At 47.9% G+C, this 10,692-nt stretch overlaps 1 protein-coding gene across 2 annotated transcripts in view; it reads right to left on the reverse strand.

Moving 5' to 3' along the window:
* ATP2B4 (ATPase plasma membrane Ca2+ transporting 4) overlaps window positions 1–10,385 on the reverse strand; it is a 93,123-nt gene extending 82,738 nt beyond the window's left edge. The window contains exon 1 of one of the 2 annotated variants that reach the window (XM_079107389.1): window positions 9,913–10,376. The gene's annotated coding sequence lies outside the window, so the exon portion shown is untranslated. Of the gene's footprint in view, window positions 1–9,912 lie in introns of both variants that reach the window. The other variant, XM_079107390.1, reaches the window with a different exon arrangement.
* Window positions 10,386–10,692: the final 307 nt, after the last annotated feature.

The raw sequence follows: 10,692 nt of genomic DNA on the forward strand, positions 1-10,692 counted from the left end.
AAGGGCCAGAGATATCACCTGTCACTAAATCTTCTCCTAGTCCCGTGCTCCTCCTGTCTTCCCGCTTCCCAACTTCATGGATCCTGCTCTGTTAGGCTCCCTGACAACTGACTGAAGGAGCAATTAGCCCTCTCCCACATGAAGAGTCCTGAGTCATGCCAGGCCTAGCCCAAGGTTTCTAGGGAGCAAGGAGAAGAGGGAGAGGGAGAGAAGGAGAAGGGGGGGAGGGGAGGGAGGGAGGGGGAGAGAGAGAGAGAGAGAGAGAGAGAGAGAGAGAGAGAGAGAGAGAGAGAGAGAGAGAGAGAGAGAGAGGCACGCACAGGGGTAGGTAAGAGCGTCCCTGGGAAACCTGAGCTGTCTCCATGGCCAGGATCTTTGGGTCACTGAGAGTACAGCTAGGTATGCCAAAGGAGGACCTGAGAGGCCTTGCTTAACCCAGATAGGCACAGCCAGGCTCCCTCAGACTCAAAGAATTTGAAAGGGACACAAAAGACTGATCAGCAACTACCTCTGGGTTGCTGGTGCATTTTTCCTCTTACTACCTGGGATCTCTCCTCAAAAGATAGGTGGATGATTCTGGAAGCCCTCGGTCCCTAAGCTTCCATACCTCATCCATGGCACAGTGGGTAAATGCCCATCATGCACTGCCCCAGCCCAGTTAGCCCACTCTTCATGCAGTGGGGTGGAAGGGAAGACATCCTGTGGGGCCACCACTGCATCGGACTCTGTGTGCTCTACAGGGACTCTCAGAAGCTCAGAGCTTACACCAGATGCACTTGCAGTTGAGGGCCTGGAGATTGGTGAGAGGAGTCGAGAATCCAGGCTTCTTTCCCTATCTTAGTATGTGACAAATGTCAAACCTGAAATGTTGAAAACAATGGTAAAATAAATAACTACACACTCTTCACTGAGATTCACCAGTTGTTACTATTGCCCTCTCTCTTGGTATCTACGTATTTACACATGTATCCTTTTTTTTTTTTTTTTTTTTAATAGTACTGAGGATTGAACTCAGGGGTGCACTACCACTAAGCTACACCCCTAGACCTTTTTATTTTTTATTTTGGGACAGGGTCTTGCTAAGTTCTCAGGCTGTACTAGAACTTGGAATCCTCCTGCATTCGCCTTCCAAGTCACTGGGATTATAGGCATGTGCCATCACGCCCAGCTACAAACATACTTTTGCTGAACCATTTAAAAATAACTTGCAGACACTTTGCTCCTAAACAATCTCTAGAAATAAGTACATTCCCCTACAAAACCATGTTACTATTATCATACCTGAAAAGCTAAATAATTACATACCATCTAATTTCTATATTAAAAATTTTCTTGGCTGTGAATGTAGCTAAGTGGGACAGCAATTGCCTGGCACGCATGAGACCCTGAGTAACACACACAAACACACACACACACACACACACACACACAATCCTGATTGTCCCAGGATGCCTTTTGCAATATGCCCCTTCACCCCCTGCCAGGGTACAATTAAAATTTATGCATTACTTTTGGCTAGAATGTCTAGTCAGGCTGGGGTGTGTGTGTGTGTGTGTGTGTGTGTGTGTGTGTGTGTGTGTGTTTTGTTTTGTTTTTTTTTTGGTTTTTTTTTGAACTGAGAATTGGACAGAGGGACTTTCAATCACTGAGTTACATCCTCAGGCCTTTTTATTTTTTATTTTGAGGCAGGGCCTTACTAAATTGATGAAGCTGGCCTCAAATTTGGCGATCCTCCTGCATCAGTCTCCTGAGTCACAGGGATTACAGTCCTGTGCCACTGTGCCCAGCTCTTTAGTTTCTTTTAATCTAGACAGGTTTTTACCTCCCACACCCTGCCCCCTGTAGTACACAATTTTTATGTTTTTTATGACATTCATTTTTTTTTTTTGAAGAGTCATTGCTGCTATTTAAAATGGCTCACATTCTAGATTTCTCTTTTTCTCTCTTCATAATTAAATTCAGGATAAACATTTCAGACAAGAATACAGATAGTATGGTTGAGCTTCCTACTTAAGGGCGTAAGGAGGCTCTACCGTTCGGTGGTCCCACCTGATTAAGGTGGAAAACGCTAGGTCTTTCTGTCATAAAGACAGATTTTTCCTTTTATAAAAGGTAAACTAAAAATTAAAAAAAAAAAAAAAATCTGGCAGGCTGGGTGCACACTTGTAATCCCAGAGATCTGGGAGGCTGAGACAGGAGGATTACAAGTTTGAGGCCAGTCTCAGCAACTTAGTCAGGTCCTCAACGATTTAGAGAGAGCCTGTCCTGGTATTAAAAATAAAAAGGGGGCTGGGGATGTAGCTCAGTGGTAAATTGACCCTTGGTTCAATCTCTAGTACCCTCCCTCCAAAATTTTACCCAATAGTTTTATAATGCATTAGTAAGCCTAGCCTGAATCAGTTATTATATCAGAGGCTGAAAACTAGTCAATTTAAAGTTCTGATAGGGGCAGGAAAAATGGGGAGAAGTTGGCCAATAGGTATGAAGTTTCATTTAGGGGGAATAATTTATGAGATCTATTGCACAGAGCTAATAGTAATGTAAGGTAGATTTCAAAATTCATATGCCACACACAAAAGATAAATATGTGAGGTGATGGATATGTTAATTACCTTGATTCAATCATTGTATACTATCTACATATATCAAAATATCACATTGCATACTCCATAAATATATACAATTGTCTGCCAATTAAAAATCAAATTTTTAAAAAGTTCTGTCATTACTTCTACATTTGATCAGTTGGCATTTCTAAGTTTTCCTTCCCTGATCCTCCCTGCCCCGTGAAGCTCCTGTGTGTGTGTGTGTGTGTGTGTGTGTGTGTGTGTGTGTGTGTGTTATGTAGTATAGGGGATTGAACCCAGGGGCCCTCTACCACTGAGCCACAACCCCAGCCCTTTTTATTTTATTTTAAGACCAGGTCTCACTAAGTTGCCCAGACTGGTCTTGTGATCCTCCTGCCTCAGCCTCTTGAGTCGCTGGGATTATAGGCGTGTGGGCCAACATGCTCATGTCCTCCCTCCCTATTAATTCTCAGACTAAACTCATGGAATCTTTTAATTCAGTGTGTTACAATCTTATGACCTTATCTTTTCTGATGCTCAGAAACACCACAGCAAACCTTCTCTGCCCACCGTATGTGTGTGTATTCCACATTTTGACTGGTGGGAGCCCCATTAAGCCGGCTCCTATGTCCTCTAATGCTCTGGCTCTCTGGCACAACATGGTTCCCATATGCTATTGCAACCTTGCACTTGGAATCAGGAATTTTCCCAAGGAGCACTGGTTTCTAGGCAGGCGCTCTACCACTGAGCTATATCCCCAGCCCAGCACTGGTTTCTTCTAGCAGGAAGGGGTACTTAGAAATAAAATCCCAGGTACTAGGTGTACCATTGCTTCTGGATTCTTTGGGTAGACAGATGTATGAGACAAGGAACCATGGAGTTTTTCCTCTCCTTTCCCCACTCCACACATATATCTCTCTTCTTCCACAGAAAGACCCTGCCTTCTAGAAGCCTAACTCACAATGTAGTTACTTATTCCATCTATCCTACAATAAACAGAAAAGTTTCCAGCTGGGCATGGTGGCTCCAGCCTACAATATGAGTGCTTTGAAGGCTCAGGCAGGAGGATCATTTGAACTCAGGAGTTCAAGGTCAGCCTGAAAAAGAGAGTGAGACCCTGCCTCAAAAACAAACAAAAACCACCACCAACGAAAACATAATTTCTAATTCACGACACCAGTTACCATGACAATAACATTCCTACAAAGGTCTTTGCAGTTTTTCTAATCCTTAGAATATATATTCCACTAAGAACATAATCAGAACATTAAGACTAAAAATTACTCAAATTACTTCTTTCCTTCATAAATTATTTTTTGGATTGTCTTCTTCTGTGATCAGCCCTACGATTTATTTTTTTCTTTCTTTTGGATCTAATTTAATTTTTGAACCATGTAAATATTTTAATTGAAACTGTTTGCAAAGTATAACAGAAAGTCTCACTTCTGTCCCTATCTCCTCTTCTATGCTCCCATTCACCCCCATAGGAAACCATTTTCATTTCCAGTTTATCTTTCTTCTGTATATAGGTTTGCAAAAAATCTTATTTCTCTAGCTTTCTCACCTGAAAAGTGGCTTACACTCTTCTGCACTTTGTGTTTTTGTTTAATAACATACCCTAGAAATCATGTCTCATCAGTTCATAGGTCTTCTCCTCACTTGGTTGGTTGCACAGCACTCTACTGTGCGAATGCACATTCATTCAACCAGTCTCTTAAAGGTGGGCAGTTGGATAGCGTCCCATGATTTCCAAATATGTCTTAAAGCAGGGCGTGGTGGCACATGCCTGTAATCCCAGAGGCTTGGGAGGCTGAGGCAGGAGGATGGTGAATTCAGAGCCAGCCTTAGTGACTTAGTGAGGTCCAAGAAACTCAGCGAGACCCTGTCTCTAAATAAAATATTTAAAAAGGGTTGGGGATATGGCTCAGTGGTTAAGCACCCCTGGGTTCAATCCCTGGTACCAAAAAAAAAGGGTGGGGGAAGGATCACCATATGCATATATCTTTCTCTATTTGTGAATGTGCACCTTTGGGATGAATTCCTACAAGTAGGATTGTTGGGTAAATGTGTATGTAGTTTTGTTAGATATTGCTAACTTCCCCCTCTACGGGGCTTGCACTGGTTTGCACTCCAAGTGCTTGATTTTGCAAACTAAGTAGACTGTGGTATGAGGTGTCCTGGGTCAAGTTTCCTTGAACTTAGTGAAAGTCCTTAATCTCCCAATAAAAACACCACAGCAAACCTCCTCTGCCCATCTTTTGTGATGGCCAGAAGGCCAGAGGAAGGTGGGCCCACAGATCCCATACCAGTTCATCTTCCCCAAAGTGTCCCAGAGATTTGTGTGTAAAACGTGGGAACAGAAGTGATGAGGCTGAAAACCTGAGCCAAGGAGGAACTAGAGCAGGAAGAGAAGGAGACAAAAGAGGGGAGGGGACATGCCCCTTGATGCTGGATGGACTCAGACCCTTTTCCCAGCCCCACCACACACACACTGCCTACTAACAGCCTCTTCCCCTGCCTGCCAGCCCTTGCCTCTGGCTCTGGCTCTGGCTCTGGCTCTAGCCAGGTCCTGGTGGCTTCCTCCTTTGAGTTCTCTCCCTCTAAGTTCATGTGGGTGGAACACAGGACTGGCTTAAGGTGGAGGCAGAAGTAGAGCCTGTCATTTCTGTTTTAACATGTGCGGAGGAAATAAGTCAGTGGAACAAGAATGGCTCATGCAAGGGAAAGAGGAAAGCGGAGACAAAGAGAGAGGTGCCGGGAGAGGAAGCGGAGCACAGAATATTCCACACAGCCCTTTTGGAAACCAGCCCCAGGACCTGCTCCATTCCTGTGACCTATAGAAAAGGGGAAATGATAAAGCCATTATGGAAAAATGGTACGGAGGTTCCTCAAAGAATTGGAAATGGGGATGGGGTGTAGTTCAGTGGTAGAATGCTTGCCCAATATGAGTGAGACCTCAGGTTCAATACCCAGTACCCGTGCACAAAATTAAAAATAGAACTACCATGGGATCCACTGGTATACCAGGTAAACCAGTGGGTATACATCCAAAGGAAATGAAATCAGTATGTCAAAGAAACATCTGCTCTCACATGATTATTTTAGCACTATTCACAATAGCCAAGAATTGGCAACAATCTCAGTGTTCATCAGCTGATAAGTGGATAGTGTGGTATGCATTACACAGTGGAATACCATCCAGTCTTTAAAAAAAAAAATGAAATTGTCATTTGCAATAATAAAGAAGGAACTGGAAGTCATTTTGTCAAGTGAAATAAGTACCATATGATCTCATTCATATCTGGAATCTGAAAAAAGTTCATCTTATAGAAGCTGAGGGTAGAATAATGGTTACCAGAGGGTGGAAAGAGTATGCGGTGAGATGAGGAGAGATGGACCAACAGGTATTAAGTTACAGTTAAAGAGGAGAAAGGAGCTTTAATGTTTGCACCAAAAAGAAATGATAAATGAGAGAGATATATTCCCCCTGGTTCAATATTATAATGTATACATGTAGCAAACTTTACATGGTACCTATAAATGTATAATTTTTCATGTCAATTAATATATATGTATATAATTTTTTAAAATAAAGAAATGAGTGGAGGAAGTCCACTTAGACAGGGCCTAGAGACTTTGCCTTTCTCATACTCCCTCTTCACACAGCAACTGGGGATGACAGGAATTGAAGCCCTTCAAGGAGTAGGGCACTGGGTCAGATGGGGAGGCCAGTCTGAAGGAACCCTAGGGGGAAAAGAATGCAGATGGCCTGAAGAATTCCTTCCTCCAGGGAAAGCCCAGACCAGGGTGAGGTATTTCTTGCATGATCCTAAGGACGAACATATTCCTTATTTCCCTCCAAAGCTTAGTGGATCTGGAATGTCGTACTCTAGACGGGTATTGATAACCCTTAATAAATGTGCTAGGTGCAAAGCCAAGAGTATCGAAAAAAGAGAAAAGGGAGGTTGTGGCAGCAAAAGGATGGCAAGTTCAAGGCCATCCTGGGCAACTTGGCAAAATCCTAGGCAATTTAGCAAGTTCCTGTCTCAGGGAAAAAGAAAAAGAAAGAAAGAAAGAAACAAAGATAAAGGGGAAAAAGGAAAAAAGAAAGAAAAAGTAAAAAGGCTGGGGATATAGCTCAGAGGTAGAGCCCTTGCCTAGCATTGGGTGAGGCCCTGGGTTTGATCATTGCACCACAAAAAAAGAAAAAAGAAAAAGAAGCAAGCCCTTGGGAGTTTGTTGGGGGGGCGGGGCGGGGGTTGAATTGATTACTGACAGGTGGCAGAGCTGGGGAAATGCTGGGTTGATCAGTCCCAGTTCCCCCTTCCTCTCAGGACCTTCCAGAAAGTGAGAGTGGGGAAGAACATCAGGCCCCTTCATTCCCCACTCACCACTTTACTGCTTCCCGTCCTCACACCTCGGGAAAATCCTAACTACTCTACTTCTGCCCTCTAACTTGGACCTCCCACTTGAGTTCTCTCGACATCAAAGACCACAGCAATCTGACGAATTTGACTGCACCATTCCCTCCCACCGAAACTGTGGGGAGCAAGCTTCTTCCCTTGCGCAGAGGGAAAACTGAATGCCAGAGGGCAGCCCACCCACTCCTGCCTCGCCCTCCACGGTACAGATTCACAATTTCCTCCAAACGGCCCCTTTCTTCTCTCAGCAAGCATTATCCAAGAGCCTCTAATGCCTCGGGCACTGTGCTAGGTGCTGCTAATCCGAGGGGCAAGCAATTTGTGTTCCTTCAACTTGACCTTGAATCCAGGGGCGGAGAGGTGGTAAATAAAGGGGGAAGGGACTGAGGCTCAGGTAGCACCTGAGAGGCAGGAAACCTCCGCTCCTAGCTCTAAATGCAAATTATGCACCCAGTACTCTGACTAGGGCAGAGCCGGGAGGGTGGAGCCGAGCTGCGGGAGAGACGGACAATCGGGCGGGGCCGCGGATGATGAGGAGGCAGCCGAGAAGGGAGGGAGCCTCGGGTTTGCTGCAATACCCATCCTGCCCCGTAGCCCCCTGGGGTAAGGCCGGCGCAGCGGGGACATATTTCCTCCCTGCCAAAGACGGATGGCTCTGGGCCACAGGAGCAAGAGCCCTGGTGCGCGCTAACTGGGGACGTGCTTCTCATGGTGAAGCCTTCCCCAAGTCTACCAGAATCTACCCACTCGTCAGGGAACTGAAAATAGGAAGGGTGCTGCAGGAATGGTGGGATTATGGGCTCCCACGATGGGAGGGGCGCGATTTCAGAGTTGCACCTCAGCAAGATGGTGGTAGGGAGGATTGGGGCTCCCTAGGAGAAGCAAAGAAAAAGCTTCCTCCCTACACCCTCCCTACAGAACAAGGGCATTGAATCTGTCCTGGAGCCCCTGTGCACTGGGCAAGGCTACATTCTCTCTGGATCAGAATACAGGTAGAGTAGAAATGTCGAGACTTGGGGTGCAGTCAGATCAATCACCAAACACCTCAAAATGAAAAATGAGGTGTTTTCAAAATGAAAACTAGTTCCTGTTGCTTCCCTGGGCCCCTTGTAGGTTTCCTTCCAAGTCTTCGGCTTGCTTCTTTCCTAGGTTCTCCCTGGGGGACTCCAGGTCTAGGACCCACAACCCAGGTCACCCTTTCCCAGTTGCCACCATCCCTCCCATTCCAGAGCCTGCTCCTCAGCCACCACCCTTGGCCAAGGAGGGTAACCCAGTTCACCAGCAGCGGGACCAAGTCACAGCTGCATCCTGCCCTCCTCCTCTTCAATCCTCCCCACCCTTCACCCCTAGGCCCTGCAGCATCTCCATCCCAGCCTGGAATGACCCTTGTCTCCTCCCTTCCTTCCAGGTAATGAAGACCCAGAGCTGAAGGGGCTGCAGAGAGGCCTCCGAATAGAAAAAAATCAGAAGCAGGGACAGCTGGGGGGTGGTGTTCTTAAGGATGAACAGGGAGGATCTGAAGTCTCTTGGCCAGACATCCCACCCAGAAGAGGAGGCAGCAGGCAGCGTCGTAAAAATGGGATTTCATTTTCCCTCCCTCCCCACTGTCCTTTCCCCTGCCCACAGCAACAGCTGAGTGCCCGCCTATTTCTTCATCTGACATTCCCCCTCCCAGGCCAGCAGGCGCCAGCATCATGTCAAGTTATTGTAAGTCCGGCAGGAATGCCCCAGAGGGAGGTGCCTCTGGCCAGTGGAGTGCCCACTCCTCTCCCAAGATGCGCTGGCCTCTCCCGTGCCCTGTACACCCAGCTGGAAGAGAGCAGTGGGCACCCTCTGTGGGGGAAGAGTGTGAGGCCAGACTTGCCCTGGGGAAGGACGCCAGCCGGCCTCCTCCACCCAGAGCGAAGCCAAGTATGTGAGTGTGTGTGAAAGGACGGGGAGCAAGAGGACAATCCCAGCCCTATTTCTAGCTCTTCAGCACGCTGCTCAGGGACCCTCTTAAGCACGCCCGTGGCCCACCCTCAACCAGCTCCCCAGTCTCCGGCCTTGAAACAGAAAACTTTTCAACTCGGCCCCTTCTGCTACCTACCCTCTGAGAACAGAGATGTGCGGGGCGGTGCCCTCAGAGACACTCATACAGTTGGTCCTGGACGCTTACACACACTCCAACAACAGCGGTGCGAGGGAACTCCCAGCTTTTTCCACAGCTAATTATAGACGTGAAAGTCTGAGGATGTTTTGCAAGCGGCAGAGAAACTGCTGAGGTTTCTCTGCAAAGCCAAGGAAACTGAATGCGTGCACTCCCAGGTCCCCACCCCCCCAACTTCTTCTCCCAGCCTACCTCCACCCATCCCCCCGTGTGCCCCCTCCCAGGCCCCCTGGCAGCCCCTCCTTCCTGTTGAAGATTTCTTACTCGGTTCTCTCTCTCTCTCTCTCTCTCTCTCTCTCTCTCTCTCTCTCTCTCTCTCTCTCTCTCTCTCTGTCTCTTTGGGGCTTTCGAGAAAGGGAACAGACGCGGAAAATATTTTTGCAATAGTTTTCCATTCTGCGTCTCATTCCCAAGCCAAGGGGGAGGGCGAGGGCAGGAACGGATGAGGAGGAACAAATGCTTTATCCAAGGGCTCAATTTGGGTGTGAAAAAGACAGTACCCCTCCCGGATCCCCCCTCCCAGGAATGACAAGAACTAGGAAAAGAAAATCACTTGTTTGATTATATGGTTCTTCAGAACTGAGAATAAGAAATACAGTATTTGACAAATCTGTGCACACGCGCGCGCGCGCACACACACACACACACAAACCTCCAGACTCAGTCGAATGAAATATGCTATGAAGAAGAAGAAATTCAGGGAGTTTTAGAAGCCATTGAGAGGAAGGAAACAAAGTTTGCAAATCGCGAGTCAATTCATTCTCTGCAAGCCTACCTCTCTTTCTAGCAAGGATCCAGGTTTCTCCAAGTGGGACTCTCCCTCCGGGTTTCCATGGACGGGTTGGGCGGGGTGGCCACCCACCGGTCTCCCCAATGTGGCCACCAAGCTGGAGATGCTGGCCTCGCGCTCTAGCCTTTCCAGCTACCGCCGGGGAGTGGGCTGGGTCTCCTCCCCCGGCCCTTCCAATGAGAAGGACCTTCCTGGAAGAGAATGGGTGCAGGCAGCTGGGCGGGCGTCTCTGATCTTGCTCTCTTCGGAGGGATGTTCCCCAGGAAGTTCCTGCCCCCTCCCCACCCGCAGCGTTGGACGGTCTCAACAGCGGAGCTTTCTTAAGAAAATGCTTGTCATGGCAACAGCTCCAGCCACCTCGGGCCAGCCTCGGGCTCCCCAGCTCTCCGGGAGCAGTGCGGGAGGAGAAAGGGGAGGGGCGCGCGCTGAGCGGAGGTGGGGCTTGGCGCCGCGCCAGACCATTACTCGCCTGTTAAGGTGGCCTGGCGGTTCCGTGCTGCGGCTGCTTCCTGGACTGTGTTAAGGGGGAATGGGAAGGGGACGGGGAGGAATCCTCTTCTCTCTCGGGGTTTCCTCCAGCGCTTGCCCTCACTTGTTGAAAGGAGCGCAGAGTAGGGGTGGGGTGGGGCGAGGGAGGTGGGGAGTGGATGTGGGTGGCGGTGTTCAACCGTTGCTACGTGGAGGGGAAATAAAGGAAGCGTCTGCAGGCCCTTGGCTTCCTGCAGTTCTTACCGGCCTCTCAACCTCTTACTCATTTATACCCAG

Source organism: Sciurus vulgaris (genome assembly GCF_902686455.1).
Source record: "Sciurus vulgaris genome assembly, chromosome: 12".
In the NCBI taxonomy this organism is placed as follows: domain Eukaryota; kingdom Metazoa; phylum Chordata; class Mammalia; order Rodentia; family Sciuridae; genus Sciurus; species Sciurus vulgaris.